Source organism: Ambystoma mexicanum, chromosome 3p, assembly GCF_040938575.1.
Source record: "Ambystoma mexicanum isolate Mex_15411 chromosome 3p, UKY_AmexF1_1, whole genome shotgun sequence".
Lineage (NCBI taxonomy): Eukaryota > Metazoa > Chordata > Amphibia > Caudata > Ambystomatidae > Ambystoma > Ambystoma mexicanum.
This window is the reverse complement of record NC_090925.1, coordinates 654,513,839-654,532,292: the sequence shown is the minus strand read 5'-3', so window position 1 is coordinate 654,532,292 and position 18,454 is coordinate 654,513,839.

The window sequence follows — 18,454 nt, the reverse complement described above, 5'->3', positions numbered from 1 at the left end:
GAACACATAAAAGAACAACAGAAAGAGAAACAGGGTCAAGGCCAGCAAATGTAATCAGAAAGTGAGGGGCGGGTCGGCACTGGTGGTGTAATATGAACATAAGGGGAGCACCTAAATTGTGGACGGATTTGGTTAGATTTTATTTTTTACAGTGGTCAAAAAGGGATGAGATCATTGACTTTCCTTCAGTTATTCTGTGATTGATTGTGAAGAGGTTTATGGCGTGATTTAGCAATCTTAAATAAAAGAAACCGTTTTTTGATTAAGGATCATAAAATGGAAGAACTGCATTAATTATGGTTACAGACTGTACTAGGATGGTACACGGACATTTGGATCAAGTCACACATTTTTGCATTCCAGAAAAGTGAGTCAGAATTGACTCAGTGATCTTGCTTTTGGTTCTGTTGAATTATTTGTCACCTTCATCTATTACGAATCTTTCATCATGCAGCACTTTAATTTGTAGAGAAACGTGTTGTTATTTTCTTGAATCTTAGTAGAATCCTGATGTCAATGGCATATGTAAAGAAACAGAGCTTGAATGGTCTTATGAGAACAACCGTGCTGGTCTCATTTCGTGCAACCTCTGACATTTTGGAGGACTCTTGACATCCTGAGATATGACTGTAGTGGTAGATTGTATAGAAATGTATGTTAACTTGGTGACTTTTTTGTATTTGTAGTTGATGTTATATATAGTGTGAACCGACCTAGGAAGCAATGGAACGCTGGGTATTTAGTGGAAACAATTGTTTTGATATTTTCTCAAAATAAACTAACGACCACCATGAACATAATTTAATTTAATGATTTTCCATGATGCAAACAATACATTATTGATTGTAGGATGGAAATTTTGCCTATACATGTATTAGCAGCAATGCACAGTTAGAAGAACGTGGTCATGTTTACACAATTGAAATAGACAATGATTGCCTTTGGTTTACTGTACACCGCCATCTTTGTTACTTAACCTAGGCAGGATTTACTTGTTGCCTCCTGAAGTGAAGGAACCTGAAAGGTTAGAGTGGCAGACACAATATGTAAAACAGAAAGAAGATGTTTGCAGAAGCACTCACTTCAAATGCCATCAGCACTCACCCTTTAATCCACCGGGCTGTGATGAACCAGGAGACGGTAATGGGTATTCACCGGGAGAACCTGCAGAGAAGAGCATAAGAGTAAAAAAAAAACGAATTGGACAGCAAATGAAACCAGTTAATGCATTGTTTCCTAGCTACCAATATTCTATGATACAGGCAGCAATAAAGTCAGGCTTCAAAAGCAACATACAAAAGGTAAACATACTATTAGTAAACTCATAATTTAGTCACATGTCTGGATGGTGCTTAGCTCAGAAGAGACGGTGACCTATGTACAAGATTTTCTTTGTCCACTGAGATGCACAATTCGTGTTTGAAGCTTCAAGAATTGGTTAGTCTTTGACTGGTTGTTGGGTGTTTATCCGACTCTGCATTTTAGTTCACAAAATCAGTAGACATTTAATTTAGTTTCATGTTAGTTAACACTACTGATCATTCCAGCTCAGAATATTTATTTTCACATCGTAGTTGTGTGTGTAATGAGTGAGGGGCATTCATCTGTGGCTTCACACTAAGAATTAATGAATTTGGGCAATTTTACCTTAGCTAATTTTGTGAAATGGTCATTTCTGACAATTTCAAAACATGTATAACATTTACAAACATGGAACATAACCAAATGAGTTAATGTGCAGTAAATGCAGTCTACAAAAATAGGGGTTTAATGACCCCACATTAATGTTGAAAAAATGAATCACATGAAATTTCGAAGGGGATTTTCTGATCAAATTAAGGGAACAGTTTTTTGCTTCTTTTGCTGGAAATTCAAGTACAAAATGTAAACGTTCTAATTGATGTGTCCACGTGCTTTCCAGGAATAAAACAGAGCTAAACACTTGATGAAGATTTACTTTTTTCAGCAATGTGTTCATTAGAGTCTTTCACTGATTTTGCTAAATAAATATCCTCAAAATGTTGTGGGATTTGTTTCCCATCAAATTCACCCAAAAGGACATCTGTAAAATGCATTCACCATTTCATAATTGGTAATATAAACAATATGAATTTTACCCAAATCCGTCAGCGGGTTTTAAAGTTGATCATCCCCAGTACAAGTCTTCCATGACCTGAATGACTGGCTCATGGAGAACACACTATATTGTAGTAGTTGGCATTTGCATGGCACCTCTCTGAGCTCAGTTTCTCAAATCAAATTTGCATGCATTAACTGCCCTTACTCTGCTCAATGCGCACTATTTGTGTCCATTAAAATCCTATACATGGGTTGGGTCTGGTGGTGACGGCAGTTGCTATGTTTGTATTAGAAATGCGAATCCCAATATCCAGCCCTGGAGACTACCTCAACCAAAAAAAAGAAGAAAAAAAAAAGGTTGTTTCACGTTGTGGATCTAACATTCTCATGCTTCACACATATGTGCAAACACTGCTATTGATGTAGCCGGGGGCATTCATGTTAGCGTAGTCTCTTTGCACGACTGGAGGTGACCGGCAACATGCAAAATTGCAGCTTTGTGATCGGAATAACAGTGTCCTCTAGTGGGTATTTCATAACTTGTTTCGTATAATAAAGTACTTCAAAGAGTGACACACGTGTAGTGGCTGCCATCTAGTGGCTGTTTGTAAATGTTTGCAAAATAAAGTGCTTACTAGAGTGACACAACATAGACTCAAATCATAAGGCGGAAATCTGGGTGAAGTATCGGCTAGGGCAGCACAGCCACTCAACATTTATCCGTGGAGCACTGGGCTGTGCTGAACCGGAAGCTGAAGATCCACCCAGAGCGCCTACAGAGAAAACTATTTCTTTAAAGAAGCATTCTCAATGAAAACAGTAGTTCACCCTCACTGCTAGTTTCCTGCCTAATCATAACACATCCCATGGACAGTAAAATTGAGGGATTTGAAAATGCATCTTTTCTGTTTAGATGTGGCACAGTCTATATTGTATGGATGCATATATGTGGAGTCTGTTTAGGAAATTTGTTTACAGTTCTCTCTGCTAATTCTAGAAAGGCTTGTAGTTGTCCACAGGACAACATTAGCCAAGTTATTAGCAACACTTCATATGATGACTGTCCATTGTAGACACTTTTGTAGGATACATTTTCCTCTCCCTATCAATAGTCGTAATGGAGAAGACAGTATGTGTCTAAAAAATACATCACACGTATTGAACACTTACATGAATATGCTTTGAATTAAATTAATAACAATAAGGCACACTTCTCAAGGCTCCATCATAATCACTAGCATTCTAAGTTACTGCCCCAAGCACTCATCTGATGAGCGTCTTGGGAAGGCATGCCACATGGACGCTTAGTGAAACACACGTATCAAGCCACCTTCATACTGTACACTTCGACCCTTGGCATGATTGCACGTTGCCTATATTGCACCGTTATACCTCTAGGCCTCACTTGTTATCTTCATGTTATACTTTTTACCTGTGATTTCTGCTGGGTTATGTTGTCTGCATATCACTAGCCATTCTGCGCCCACGCTCCTACGCTGTGCTGTGCCCATCTACTGACACATGCCACGCTGTTGCCCTGCCTCTGTCCATAGTGGCCCTAGTGTTACCTGCGCTAATTTGTACTGCATCCTCAAATCGCCCTGTGCCTCCACCCATAGCAGACCCAGCGCTGCCTATGCTAATTTATATTGAATGCCATAACGTTGCCTATGATAATATACATTGTGTGCATATATTTACTGTTTAAAACTGCCTGCCTTGCCCTGCTGAGACGGCCCTGCCTTATCTAGTGCTCTCTAGTGCTGACCTATGATCGCACATTCTACCCATTGACTGATGCTGTTCCAATGTAAACTCTATGTCTACATCTACTGCATATACTACCATCCAAGTTCACTTGCCACCCTAGAAACTGCCAACACACAAAGCCATTGACCCCTTCATCTGCCAATACTACCAGGAGCCTAACCTCCTATGATGGCCACCCTAAGAGGTGCCACCCTCACCATGGCAACTCTCCTTCCCTTACTCCACAATATTGCACCTCAGAACTGTACCAGCACGACGATTCCACTTTACCCAGAACCACTTTCCCCTATGGAATGGATAAACAGATTTGCGCGCCCACCCACACCCCTCACACCATGCCCCACACTTCTTAGAAACATACGACTAGGCTCTCGCCTCTACCTACCCACTACCACCATCTTGAATGCTGTGCCATCCACCACATATAGAAATGCTAGACTTAGCCTCCGCACTAGCGCTAGCCACAAACTCATTACAACGATGACCAACCTGACTAAGAACCATACGCAGCAGACTTTGCATATCGTCTCCACAGCGAGTTAAAACATCACAACTCCCCATATTCCTCCACCCTCGAAAGTCAACCCTACTTCCATTCCCATAAAGGGTGCTCTCATTAATGCCCGCTCCCTGGTAGCCCACGCCATAGATGTTGCAGACATTATCTCTGCTAACCACCTCAACTTCATCACCATCACTGAGATGTGGCTCCACTTAGCAGCTGGTCCTACTTTAGCTTTAGCCATCCCGGATAACTACAACATCTTCCGTGCTGACAGAAAAAACCTGATAGGAGGAGGTGTGGCTATTATTGCTAAAACTAACCTAAACATCAGAGAAGCAACTAACTCAACCTTACCCTCAGCTGAACTCCTCTCCATAAAACTCCCACTATCAGACACCCAAACCATCCTCCTACACATTATATATAGACCCCCAGGCGCCCTATCCACCTTTGAAGAAGATATCTCCCTCCTACTCACCACGAATACTAAACCCAAATCTCAAATCATCATCATGGGTGACTTTAACCTAGGACTCAATGACCCTAAGGACAATCACGCCACCTCTCTCAATGACACCATTACTCACTTAGGCCTCACTCAACACATTAACAAACCTACACATATAAAAGGCAGATCCCTAGACTGGCTGGCAGATGCCAACTGCAACCTCTAACTGGCAGACATCACACCTTGTGCTTGGACCGACCATCACCTTATCACCTTCTCTCTACCCAGAACAGTACCCAATACAACACCACCTTCTAGGACACCACATATAATCTCTAGAAACATTCGCAACATCACCATGGAAAACCTTAGACCACTTCTCATGCCCATTACTAAAGCCAACCTTCCCATGCAGAATGACAACCTGTCTACCCTGGTAGACCTATACAACAACACGTTGGAACTAGCCCTCAACCAGATAGCTCCACTCAAACAACGTAAAGCCAAACCCATCGCCCACACCAACAAATGGTTCTCAGCAGAACTAAAAGCCCTCCGCAACATCAAAAGAGCAGCGGAAACTTGCTGGAGAAAAGCCCCATCTTTCTCCACTAAAGACAAATTCACTACAGCTGCCTCCACCTACAAATCCGCTATCTTAAACTCCAAAAAAGAGACTTATAACACAAGAATACACAACGTCAAATCTGGTACGAAAGAATTATTCTCTATACTAAGAGAACTTGAATCTCCACTGTCACCCACAGAGGACTGCACGAAGGATAAGGCATGGTGCAACAATATCCAACTAGCCCTCTCCAACAAAATTGCCCTTCTACAAGCAAAGATTTAAGCCAAAAAAGCCAACCTTGCTGCCAAAGATACTCTCAACAGCAAAAAAGACCCCACCATTCCCAACTGCCCACCTTTCCACTTTTCCCCAGTCACCGAAGAGGAAGTAGTCAAGAAAATCGCTAGCCTTAAACCCTTCAACTGTAAAGGTGACATATGCCCCGCCTCTGTCATCAAAGATGGAGCCAAAGATCTAGCTCCCCTCATCACCTCATTGATCAATTCTTCCTTCAAGAACTCAGTAGTCCCTAACAACCTCAAAGAAGCGTGGGTTCTCCCCCTTCTCAAAAAATCCAACCTAGACCCTAACATTCCCTCGAATTACAGACCCATCACTACGGTCCCTTTCCTCCTCAAAATATTAGACAGAGTAGCCTACCTCCAAATACATCAACATTTGGAAGACAATAACCTCTTAGGCTTGCGACAATCCGGCTTTAGACCCAGGCATGGGACCGAAACCGCTCTCCTGGATCTAAAAATCCAAATGGATGAAGCCAAAGACAAGGGCAAACTGGCCATTTTGCTCCTGTTGGATCTATCCGCTGCCTTCGACCTGGTTGACCACCAGATCCTTACACAACACCTCTCATCGGCTGCCGCATTCTCACAGAATGCCACCAATTGGATTCAGTCATTTTTGTCTGACAGGTCGACTAGGGTCTTCGCCTCCTCAGCAGCTGCAGACCCTATCCCAATCCAATGTGGAGTCCCCCAAGGTTCCTGCATTTCTCCCACACTTTACAACATCTTCACTAAGCTTCTCTTCGACCATCTTGACGATCTGGGTGTCAGCTACACTAATTACGCAGACAACACCCAGGTCCTCATCACACTCACTGGTTGCTATGAAGAAGATGCTGCAAAGCTTAACAAAATCTACCTAGAAATCCAAGCATGGATGGCTACACACAGTCTCTGCCTCAATGACGATAAAACGGAACTGCTTATCATAGGCTCCCAGGCCTGCCTCAATAAATTGGACTCTAGGTACCAATCTTTCTCCATCGATGGCAACATCATAAAAGTCTCCAAAGAGGTCAAAACTCTAGGTGTGTACCTTGACTCCACCCTATCACTGAAAAAACAAATGAATGCTACCATCTCATCTACCACATACACCAACAAACTTATCAATGCCTGTAGACCTTTTCTATCTTCAACCAGCTGCCTCACCTTATCCAGAGCACTGATACTGTCTAGATTAGACTATTGTAACACACTCTTGCTAGGCACCACCACTAAAAATCTGAACAGACTCCAGATTCTTCAAAATAATGCCTTAAGATGTGCTCTTAACCTCCCGTGCAAGGCTCACATCTCCACTGCCAGCAAAGATGTCCACTTGCTCCCAATCCGAGACACAATCAAGCTAAGAACTCTTGTCATTACACACAAGTGCCTGTCACTGACTGCCCCGCGCTACCTATCTGACAAATTCTCTAGACACAGCACTACCAGACCTACCAGAACTCCATATTTGCACCAACTCAAGGTCCCCCACTTCAATCTAAAAACAGCAGGAGGTTCCAGCTTCCCAGTTCTCGCAGCACAATGCTGGAACACACTCCCGCTTGCAATCAGATCAGAAGCTTCCTTCTGGCCATTCAGAGCCATGGTGAAATCCTGGCTCTCTGCCTAACACTCTGCTACTTACCCACCCCAGGCCGCTTCACTCTACCAATTTCAACTGTATGCCTTAACTAACCTGTAACGGACCGCCATGTAACCAGGTCCTATATTATCTACTGTATTTATCCCATGCCACATACTGTACCATTGAATGTATGTACTCTTTCTTTATGCTGCGCGCAACGATATGTAACTATGTTGTCCACATGAATATGCGCCCAGCTACCTGAAGGTTCGGACGCGCTCTATAAATAAACAAACTAAACTAACCCTCTAGCTTGGGAGCCTGGTTTCACTCTTGCTTTATTTGGCACTGACACTCACCCTTTCCCTCAGGACCACTGATCCATCCACCGGGCTGTTTGGAACCAGATGAGGGTACTGATGATCCATCTTGAGGTCCTGCAGAGAAGTGCAGAGAAGGTGTACAATGAATTTGATCAAAAGATTCCTAGACATGAATAACCCATTGAGAGGCAAAAATAGAGATACGTTGATATTCGGCACACCCCATCTCTGGAACTATATGCACCTGGAAATTATATGCCAAGAACACCTTTTTAAATGTATGATAACGTGTCAAAGTGAATCGGTCACACAAGGGTCAGAATACACGGAAGCAGCTATAGAAATGAACAACCTCACAGCTACACTTAATTTTCGATTGTGACTTTTTTGTAATCTATGATTGTAATATACTGATCCATTTCACCAAGCTATACTAACCATTATTGTAACTTACAAACGTGTTTGACCAAAATAACCCCCAGAATGCGAGCTTCTTCATGTCTATGGATGGCCCTTACTGGTCCGAACGTTTGACCCCCACCTCACATTCCTCCTATGAAGGCTCCTTCCTCCCCAAACACCCCCCTCCCGTCCCCCCCGTGCTTTCCCCACTGTATACAACCGGTGCTCTGAAGGCACTTTTGCACACACCATAAATTACAAATGCACAAATAAGTGAACTGTTCCATGAGAGACCTCACTCATATATATGCATTTTCACTGAGCTCTTTGTGGCCAATATAATGAATTCCAAATGCATGTTTTTTTTTGGTTCACGTAAAATGAACCTGGGCTTCACATTTTCAACCAGGATGGATTGAGAGACTGGAAGAGTGGTGAGTAAGGGCCAAGTGTTACTCTGTGGATGGGAACAGTGAGGTTTCAAATGCCTTAAATAATGCAGGTTTTTGTCACTTAGGTCACTGATGTGACCAAGGCGGGACTCGCAAAGATTACTGGCCTTATCTGAGAAGGCTCAGCAACCTTTCCTAGTGTTACCTTCTTTGGGTGAAACCAGAATTATTGTGTTGTCTGATCTTAGTGATCTGCTGTGTGTGCATTTTTTTGAAATTTTCAAGAAACATGATGGCAGATGCCATTATCGGAATGATGGGCAATGCATATTATTTCATATTTATTTCATTCTCTGTGTTATGGTAATTGACCAGCACATTCTGTTTGTGAGCCACATCTGATCCTTTTGTCTTTACTTTCTTTTATTTATATAGCGCAACCATGGACTCTGAGGCATTAGGGCACAGACAAGAACACATACAAGAACAACAGAAAGAGAAACAGGGTCATGGCCAGCAAATGTAATCAGAAAGTGAGGGGCGGGTCGGCACTGGTGGTGTAATATGAACATAAGGGGAGCACCTAAATTGTGGACGGATTTGGTTAGATTTTATTTTTTACAGTGGTCAAAAAGGGATGAGATCATTGACTTTCCTTCAGTTATTCTGTGATTGATTGTGAAGAGGTTTATGGCGTGATTTAGCAATCTTAAATAAAAAAAAACGTTGTTTGATTAAGGATCATAAAATGGATGAACTGCATTAATTATGGTTACAGACTGTACTAGGATGGTACATGGACATTTGGATCAAGTCACACATTTTTGTATTCCAGAAAAGTGAGTCAGAATTGACTCAGTGATCTCGCTTTTGGTTCTGTTGAATTATTTGTCACCTTCATCTATTCCGAATCTTTCATCATGCAGTACTTTAATTTGTAGAGAAACGTGTTGTTATTTTCTTGAATCTTAGTAGAATCCTGATGTCAATGGCATATGTAAAGAAACAGAGCTTGAATGGTCTTATGAGAACAACCGTGCTGGTCTCATTTCGTGCAACCTCTGACATTTTGGAGGACTCTTGACATCCTGAGATATGACTGTAGTGGTAGATTGTATAGAAATGTATGTTAACTTGGTGACTTTTTTGTATTTGTAGTTGATGTTATATATAGTGTGAACCGACCTAGGAAGCAATGGAACGCTGGGTATTTAGTGGAAACAATTGTTTTGATATTTTCTCAAAATAAACTAACGACCACCATGAACATAATTTAATTTAATGATTTTCCATGATGCAAACAATACATTATTGATTGTAGGATGGAAATTTTGCCTATACATGTATTAGCAGCAATGCACAGTTAGAAGAACGTGGTCATGTTTACACAATTGAAATAGACAATGATTGCCTTTGGTTTACTGTACACCGCCATCTTTGTTACTTAACCTAGGCAGGATTTACTTGTTGCCTCCTGAAGTGAAGGAACCTGAAAGGTTAGAGTGGCAGACACAATATGTAAAACAGAAAGAAGATGTTTGCAGAAGCACTCACTTCAAATGCCATCAGCACTCACCCTTTAATCCACCGGGCTGTGATGAACCAGGAGACGGTAATGGGTATTCACCGGGAGAACCTGCAGAGAAGAGCATAAGAGTAAAAAAAAAACGAATTGGACAGCAAATGAAACCAGTTAATGCATTGTTTCCTAGCTACCAATATTCTATGATACAGGCAGCAATAAAGTCAGGCTTCAAAAGCAACATACAAAAGGTAAACATACTATTAGTAAACTCATAATTTAGTCACATGTCTGGATGGTGCTTAGCTCAGAAGAGACGGTGACCTATGTACAAGATTTTCTTTGTCCACTGAGATGCACAATTCGTGTTTGAAGCTTCAAGAATTGGTTAGTCTTTGACTGGTTGTTGGGTGTTTATCCGACTCTGCATTTTAGTTCACAAAATCAGTAGACATTTAATTTAGTTTCATGTTAGTTAACACTACTGATCATTCCAGCTCAGAATATTTATTTTCACATCGTAGTTGTGTGTGTAATGAGTGAGGGGCATTCATCTGTGGCTTCACACTAAGAATTAATGAATTTGGGCAATTTTACCTTAGCTAATTTTGTGAAATGGTCATTTCTGACAATTTCAAAACATGTATAACATTTACAAACATGGAACATAACCAAATGAGTTAATGTGCAGTAAATGCAGTCTACAAAAATAGGGGTTTAATGACCCCACATTAATGTTGAAAAAATGAATCACATGAAATTTCGAAGGGGATTTTCTGATCAAATTAAGGGAACAGTTTTTTGCTTCTTTTGCTGGAAATTCAAGTACAAAATGTAAACGTTCTAATTGATGTGTCCACGTGCTTTCCAGGAATAAAACAGAGCTAAACACTTGATGAAGATTTACTTTTTTCAGCAATGTGTTCATTAGAGTCTTTCACTGATTTTGCTAAATAAATATCCTCAAAATGTTGTGGGATTTGTTTCCCATCAAATTCACCCAAAAGGACATCTGTAAAATGCATTCACCATTTCATAATTGGTAATATAAACAATATGAATTTTACCCAAATCCGTCAGCGGGTTTTAAAGTTGATCATCCCCAGTCCAAGTCTTCCATGACCTGAATGACAGGCTCATGGAGAACACACTATATTGTAGTAGTTGGCATTTGCATGGCACCTCTCTGAGCTCAGTTTCTCAAATCAAATTTGCATGCATTAACTGCCCTTACTCCGCTCAATGCGCACTATTTGTGTCCATTAAAATCCTATACATGTGTTGGGTCTGGTGGTGACGGCAGTTGCTATGTTTGTATTAGAAATGCGAATCCCAATATCCAGCCCTGGAGACTACCTCAACCAAAAAAAAGAAGAAAAAAAAAAGTTGTTTCACGTTGTGGATCTAACATTCTCACGCTTCACACATATGTGCAAACACTGCTATGGATGTAGCCGGGGCATTCATGCTAGCGTAGTCTCTTTGCACGACTGGAGGTGACCGGCAACATGCAAAATTGCAGCTTTGTGATCGGAATAACAGTGTCCTCTAGTGGGTATTTCATAACTTGTTTCGTATAATAAAGTACTTCAAAGAGTGACAAACGTGTAGTGGCTGCCATCTAGTGGCTGTTTGTAAATGTTTGCAAAATAAAGTGCTTACTAGAGTGACACAACATAGACTCAAATCATAAGGCGGAAATCTGGGTGAAGTATCGGCTAGGGCAGCACAGCCACTCAACATTTATCCGTGGAGCACTGGGCTGTGCTGAACCGGAAGCTGAAGATCCACCCAGAGCGCCTACAGAGAAAACCATTTCTTTAAAGAAGCATTCTCAATGAAAACAGTAGTTCAGCCTCACTGCTAGTTTCCTGCCTAATCATAACACATCCCATGGGCAGTAAAATTGAGGGATTTGAAAATGCATCTTTTCTGTTTAGATGTGGCTCAGTCTATATTGTATGGATGCATATATGTGGAGTCTGTTTAGGAAATTTGTTTACAGTTCTCTCTGCTAATTCTAGAAAGGCTTGTACTTGTCCACAGGACAACATTAGCCAAGTTATTAGCAACACTTCATATGATGACTGTCCATTGTAGACACTTTTGTAGGATACATTTTCCTCTCCCTATCAATAGTCGTAATGGAGAAGACAGTATGTGTCTAAAAAATACATCACACGTATTGAACACTTACATGAATATGCTTTGAATTAAATTAATAACAATAAGGCACACTTCTCAAGGCTCCATCATAATCACTAGCATTCTAAGTTACTGCCCCAAGCACTCATCTGATGAGCGTCTTGGGAAGGCATGCCACATGGACGCTTAGTGAAACACACGTATCAAGCCACCTTCATACTGCTGGTGAAAGTCAGCCGCTTTTTCTCTACTCGACGACGGCACTGCGACTAATGCACGATTATTGCTGGCATACCTATTGATGCCTCTGAGATTCAGTATTGAGGCCCATATATCCTTCGTTTGGCTGGATGCTAACCTCAGCCTGTGCCTACACCATTGCCTGCCATGAGGCATATTGCACACCCCAAGATGGCCGACTTCGTCTCCGTTGTGTTTGGGCTTGCCTGAACACCACCATTCCACCTCCCTGATTGGCTGCTGGCCTCCTCTTGTGGGCCAATCCACAGCCGGTAGACGATCAGCCGGCACAGAAGCACTAAGGCCAGAACACGAAGGCTGACTCCTGTCTTCCGCCTGTCTGCAGCCTCCGCTGCCTACTGCCTGGATTCCCTGCTCAGTCGGACGCTCTGTACACATTGCATATTACCAGCTTCACATGTGGCACCACGGACCTGATGCCCAGTCATTCACTGTATAAGACCTTTCTTTTCATTTGTACCCTATAAGCATATACTGCTGCACCTGTCCCCTCATAAGTGCCTGCACTATACGCGCTGCTCGAGGCCTGACCCTCTCCTCACAGCCTGCCTCTCACTTTTAAGCGATTCTAACCCTTGTCACTTGAGGCACCTCATTTTAAATTGCTCCGTATACCAACTTGCTCTACGTTGAACTACATCCCCTTTGCCTGACTGTGTCACAGTTGTGGTCGTTTACAATTGTATACGGATATCTGCCCCGACTGCTTGTTGCCCCACCCCCAATGCAATGCGCACACCCTCGTGCACTCCTATGGTAACGCCTGCAATCAGCACGCTGCATTTATACTTATGTCTGCCAGACTGTGTTACATTTGCTGTACTCCCGTTACTCCACCAGACTGCGTGCTGCTCAGGTCGTGACATGCTGGTCTGCATCCCCAACTATGCCTGATTGTGCTAAGTTGATGTACACTTCGACCCTTGGCATGATTGCACGTTGCCTATATTGCACCGTTATACCTCTAGGCCTCACTTGTTATCTTCATGTTATACTTTTTACCTGTGATTTCTGCTGGGTTATGTTGTCTGCATATCACTAGCCATTCTGCGCCCACGCTCCTACGCTGTGCTGTGCCCATCTACTGACACATGCCACGCTGTTGCCCTGCCTCTGTCCATAGTGGCCCTAGTGTTACCTGCGCTAATTTGTACTGCATCCTCAAATCGCCCTGTGCCTCCACCCATAACAGACCCAGCGCTGCCTATGCTAATTTATATTGAATGCCATAACGTTGCCTATGATAATATACATTGTGTGCATATATTGACTGTTTAAAACTGCCTGCCTTGCCCTGCTGAGACGGCCCTGCCTTATCTAGTGCTCTCTAGTGCTGACCTATGATCGCACATTCTACCCATTGACTGATGCTGTTCCAATGTAAACTCTATGTCTACATCTACTGCATATACTACCATCCAAGTTCACTTGCCACCCTAGAAACTGCCAACACACAAAGCCATTGACCCCTTCATCTGCCAATACTACCAGGAGCCTAACCTCCTATGATGGCCACCCTAAGAGGTGCCACCCTCACCATGGCAACTCTCCTTCCCTTACTCCACAATATCGCACCTCAGAACTGTACCAGCACGACGATTCCACTTTACCCAGAACCACTTTCCCCTATGGAATGGATAAACAGATTTGCGCGCCCACCCACACCCCTCACACCATGCCCCACACTTCTTAGAAACATACGACTAGGCTCTCGCCTCTACCTACCCACTACCACCATCTTGAATGCTGTGCCATCCACCACATATAGAAACGCTAGACTTAGCCTCCGCACTAGCGCTAGCCACAAACTCATTACAACGATGACCAACCTGACTAAGAACCATACGCAACAGACTTTGCATATCGTCTCCACAGCGAGCTAAAACATCACAACTCCCCATATTCCTCCACCCTCGAAAGTCAACCCTACTTCCATTCCCATAAAGGGTGCTCTCATTAATGCCCGCTCCCTGGTAGCCCACGCCATAGATGTTGCAGACATTATCTCTGCTAACCACCTCAACTTCATCACCATCACTGAGACGTGGCTCCACTTAGCAGCTGGTCCTACTTTAGCTTTAGCCATCCCGGATAACTACAACATCTTCCGTGCTGACAGAAAAAACTTGATAGGAGGAGGTGTGGCTATTTTTGCTAAAACTAATCTAAACATCAGAGAAGCAACTAACTCAACCTTACCCTCAGCTGAACTCCTCTCCATAAAACTCCCACTATCAGACACCCAAACCATCCTCCTACACATTATATATAGACCCCCAGGCGCCCTATCCACCTTTGAAGAAGATATCTCTCTCCTACTCACCACGAATACTAAACCCAAATCTCAAATCATCATCATGGGTGACTTTAACCTAGGACTCAATGACCATAAGGACAATCACGCCACCTCTCTCAATGACACCATTACTCACTTAGGCCTCACTCAACACATTAACAAACCTACACATATAAAAGGCAGATCCCTAGACTGGCTGGCAGATGCCAACTGCAACCTCTCACTGACAGACATCACACCTTGTGCTTGGACCGACCATCACCTTATCACCTTCTCTCTACCCAGAACTGTACCCAATACAACACCACCTTCTAGGACACCACATATAATCTCTAGAAACATTCACAACATCACCATGGAAAACCTTAGACCACTTCTCATGCCCATTACTAAAGCCAACCTTCCCATGCAGAATGACAACCTGTCTACCCTGGTAGACCTATACAACAACACGTTGGAACTAGCCCTCAACCAGATAGCTCCACTCAAACAACGTAAAGCCAAACCCATCGCCCACACCAACAAATGGTTCTCAGCAGAACTAAAAGCCCTCCGCAACATCAAAAGAGCAGCGGAAACTTGCTGGAGAAAAGCCCCATCTTTCTCCACTAAAGACAAATTCACTACAGCTGCCTCCACCTACAAATCCGCTATCTTAAACTCCAAAAAAGAGACTTATAACACAAGAATACACAACGTCAAATCTGGTACGAAAGAATTATTCTCTATACTAAGAGAACTTGAATCTCCACTGTCACCCACAGAGGACTGCACGAAGGATAAGGCATGGTGCAACAATATCCAACTAGCCCTCTCCAACAAAATTGCCCTTCTACAAGCAAAGATTTAAGCCAAAAAAGCCAACCTTGCTGCCAAAGATACTCTCAACAGCAAAAAAGACCCCACCATTCCCAACTGCACACCTTTCCACTTTTCCCCAGTCACCGAAGAGGAAGTAGTCAAGAAAATCGCTAGCCTTAAACCCTTCAACTGTAAAGGTGACATGTGCCCCGCCTCTGTCATCAAAGATGGAGCCAAAGATCTAGCTCCCCTCATCACCTCATTGATCAATTCTTCCTTCAAGAACTCAGTAGTCCCTATCAACCTCAAAGAAGCGTGGGTTCTCCCCCTTCTCAAAAAACCCAACCTAGACTCTAACATTCCCTCGAATTACAGACCCATCACTACGGTCCCTTTCCTCCTCAAAATATTAGACAGAGTAGCCTACCTCCAAATACAACAACATTTGGAAGACAATAACCTCTTAGGCTTGCGACAATCCGGCTTTAGACCCAGGCATGGGACCGAAACCGCTCTCCTGGATCTAAAAATCCAAATGGATGAAGCCAAAGACAAGGACAAACTGGCCATTTTGCTCCTGTTGGATCTATCCGCTGCCTTCGACCTGGTTGACCACCAGATCCTTACACAACACCTCTCATCGGCTGCCGCATTCTCACAGAATGCCACCAATTGGATTCAGTCATTTTTGTCTGACAGGTCGACTAGGGTCTTCGCCTCCTCAGCAGCTGCAGACCCTATCCCAATCCAATGTGGAGTCCCCCAAGTTTCCTGCATTTCTCCCACACTTTACAACATCTTCACTAAGCTTCTCTTCGACCATCTTGACGATCTGGGTGTCAGCTACACTAATTACGCAGACAACACCCAGGTCCTCATCACACTCACTGGTTGCTATGAAGAAGATGCTGCAAAGCTTAACAAAATCTACCTAGAAATCCAAGCCTGTATGGCTACACACAGTCTCTGCCTCAATGACGATAAAACGGAACTGCTTATCATAGGCTCCCAGGCCTGCCTCAATAAATTGGACTCTAGGTACCAATCTTTCTCCATCGATGGCAACATCATAAAAGTCTCCAAAGAGGTCAAAACTCTAGGTGTGTACCTTGACTCAACCATATCACTGAAAAAACAAATGAATGCTGCCATCTCATCTACCACATACACCAACAAACTTATCAATGCCTGTAGACCTTTTCTATCTTCAACCAGCTGCCTCAACCTTATCCAGAGCACTGATACTGTCTAAATTAGACTATTGTAACACACTCTTGCTAGGCACCACCACTAAAAATCTGAACAGACTCCAGATTCTTCAAAATAATGCCTTAAGATGCGCTCTTAACCTCCCGTGCAAGGCTCACATCTCCACTGCCAGCAAAGATGTCCACTTGCTCCCAATCCGAGACAGAATCAAGCTAAGAACTCTTGTCATTACACACAAGTGCCTGTCACTGACTTCCCCGCGCTACCTATCTGACAAATTCTCTAGACACAGCACTACCAGACCTACCAGAACTCCATATTTGCACCAACTCAAGGTCCCCCACTTCAATCTAAAAACAGCAGGAGGTTCCAGCTTCCCAGTTCTCGCAGCACAATGCTGGAACACACTCCCGCTTGCAATCAGATCAGAAGCTTCCTTCTGGCCATTCAGAGCCATGGTGAAATCCTGGCTCTCTGCCTAACACTCTGCTACTTACCCACCCCAGGCCGCTTCACTCTACCAATTTCCACTGTATGCCTTAACTAACCTGTAACGGACCGCCATGTAACCAGGTCCTATATTATCTACTGTATTTATCCCATGCCACATACTGTACCATTGAATGTATGTACTCTTTCTTTATGCTGCGCGCAACGATATGTAACTATGTTGTCCACATGATTATGCGCCCAGCTACCTGAAGGTTCGGACGCGCTCTATAAATAAACAAACTAAACTAACCCTCTAGCTTGGGAGCCTGGTTTCACTCTTGCTTTATTTGGCACTGACACTCACCCTTTCCCTCAGGACCACTGATCCATCCACCGGGCTGTTTGGAACCAGATGAGGGTACTGATGATCCATCTTGAGGTCCTGCAGAGAAGTGCAGAGAAGGTGTACAATGAATTTGATCAAAAGATTCCTAGACATGAATAACCCATTGAGAGGCAAAAATAGAGATAAGTTGATATTCGGCACACCCCATCTCTGGAACTATATGCACCTGGAAATTATATGCCAAGAACACCTTTTTAAATGTATGATAACGTGTCAAAGTGAATCGGTCACACAAGGGTCAGAATACACGGAAGCAGCTATAGAAATGAACAACCTCACAGCTACACTTAATTTTCGATTGTGACTTTTTTGTAATCTATGATTGTAATATACTGATCCATTTCACCAAGCTATACTAACCATTATTGTAACTTACAAACGTGTTTGACCAAAATAACCCCCAGAATGCGAGCTTCTTCATGTCTATGGATGGCCCTTACTGGTCCGAACGTTTGACCCCCACCTCATATTCCTCCTATGAAGGTCCTTCCTCCCCAAACACCCCCCTCCCGTCCCCCCCGTGCTTTCCCCGCTGTATACAACCGGTGCTCTGAAGGCACTTTTGCACACACCATAAATTACAAATGCACAAATAAGTGAACTGTTCCATGAGAGACCTCACTCATATATATGCATTTTCACTGAGCTCTTTGTGGCCAATATAATGAATTCCAAATGCATGTTTTTTTTTGGTTCACATAAAATGAACCTGAGGCTTCACATTTTCAACCAGGATGGATTCAGAGACTGGAAGAGTGGTGAGTAAGGGCCAAGTGTTACTCTGTGGATGGGAACAGTGAGATTTCAAATGCCTTAAATAATGCAGGTTTTTGTCATTTAGGTCACTGATGTGACCAAGGCGGGACTCGCAAAGATAACTGGCCTTATCTGAGAAGGCTCAGCCACCTTTCCTAGTGTTACCTTCTTTGGGTGAAACCAGAATTATTGTGTTGTCTGATCTTAGTGATCTGCTGTGTGTGCATTTTTTTGAAATTTTCAAGAAACATGATGGCA